We start from the raw sequence: 2,005 nt of genomic DNA, 5'->3' as shown, positions 1-2,005 counted from the left end.
CCTGGAGCAAGCCCTCCTCACCCCCCAAGCCCTCCACCCTCCCACCCCCAAGTACTTCCCCCATGAGTTTCCAGACCCACTCTTGTTCATAGTGGAAGCCAGGGTAAGGCAAGCAGGTAGCTGTGTGGGGGGCGGTTGTACTGAACTGGTCACCTTTCTAACACTGGAATTGAGCCTTCAGTAACGAAGCTGCTTAAAGGCCTTTTGCTGCAGGAACCTCCAGGAGGGGTTTGGATTCCAGGTCACCTCTACCACACCTGACTCAAGCTTCCAGAACTGAGTCACCCGCTGGCCTTCCTCTATGTGTCACATTGCTGGTGTCGAGTTCCACCTGTTCCAATTCTTGGTGGATGACAACGGCTTGCCCTTGAGGGCTGAGTGACAGGGGCAGCTGACAGACAGGCTTCCAAACCAATTAATTATAGGGGAGACCAAGAAAACAAATGCCCTACAAAAAAAAAAGGATTATGAAGGCAAGGAGGCCAAGCGGGTGTTCCAGTGGACGTCTTTGTCCTAGGCTGTTTCCTGGGGTTGCCCTAGGTGAGGTGATGTATCAGTTTAAGCAGTGGTGGCAGAGGGCCTGAGTTTACATTGCCGGAGAAAGAATGCAGAACCGAGACTCTGGGGATCGTCTGCACATGTCAAAGCTGGCAGAGAAGGAGCAAGAACAGACCGCGTGGGTCTCTGAAGTAGACTCAGGAGTACTAGCCGCCATGATTCTTCCTAGTACCCAAATACTCTGAGGGAGAGCCCGGAAAGGCACACAGCTCTGCTGCTTCGGAAGACCTTCCTGCCACATCCACACATCCCTGGGCTCCCCAGTCCCCACTCTCGCCGGTGTTGTGAGCTGCCTGCTGTATCCCTTCCACGCACGGCTTTCCCTCACCCATCTCCCCAAGAGCATCCCCGCTTCTCTGTGCTCTGTCTTCAGGGAGCGAGGGAAGCTCTGACCCATTGATGACCGTCCAGTTAGCACTCCTCTGTCCTAGCCTTGCAAGTCCGAGGACCACAGAACAACGTCGGGATTGATAAAGTAGACGGCAACCGCAGAGGCCACAGGACCTGGGTTCTAGCTCGTGGTTGTTGCCGCTTGCAGTACGTGTGGTCTCGTGGAGGTACCTGCAGGGCTTTCTCCCCATCGACCTGTTTATGTCTCCTGCTCGATGTGTTCCAAATAACGAGTGTGGTGCTTGGCACACGGTCTGTTTTCCCCCTTGTACCTGCGGCCTCGATAATAAGCGTTTCCATGAGTCACACATGTTCGAGATTTTGCGTCATTTCTTAAAGGCATTTTTGTTTCCAGACTGTGTGCGCCCTGGTTGCTATGGCCCCAGCAGAAAACATGAGTGGGTCAAGATCACCAGGCTTGATTCTCCATTTGTCTAAAGTCCGCTCCTCTTAAGTGCCTACGTCTCTGAATACAGTCTCTCACTTCATAGGGAAGAACAAGTCTTCCATTTGAGCCTGCTTCAATTTAGGCGCTGTCAGTGAAATCAATTGTGGGGTAGACTTGGAGGAATTAGTTTGTGCTTGAATGATCTAATTTTATCCGCACCTTTCTTTGATGTGTGCATGGTATCAAAACCTCTGTGGGTAGCCGTAGCTGTTCCCTGCGTTTGCTGACTTCCCATCAGATGATGTTCAGTCTTTTCATGGTCACCAAGCCTTCTTAAATCACTGCTGAATTTTCGCCTTTCTACAAAACTCTCTGATCCTGACAAGCAGTGAGCAAGATGGTGGTCCTTTGCCAAAGCAGAAATGCAGTACAGGAAAAGGAGGAGCATTTGGGTGAAACACAGGGACAGGTTTGTGAGATAAAAAGACTGCACAGAAGTCCCCCTGGATGACTCACTCAAGGGATTCTGGTGGTTTTCTCCTGGCCCCTAGAGAACCCGCTCTGGAGACTACACTGTTCCTCGCTCCCTTCAGAACTGAAGACCAAGGGATCTGAGAGAGAGAACAATAACCCAATGTCCCCCCTCCTCTGTGGAACCCGTTTCCAGGT

This window comes from Rattus rattus, chromosome 1 (genome assembly GCF_011064425.1).
Source record: "Rattus rattus isolate New Zealand chromosome 1, Rrattus_CSIRO_v1, whole genome shotgun sequence".
Lineage (NCBI taxonomy): Eukaryota > Metazoa > Chordata > Mammalia > Rodentia > Muridae > Rattus > Rattus rattus.
This window is presented reverse-complemented; position numbering follows the sequence as displayed.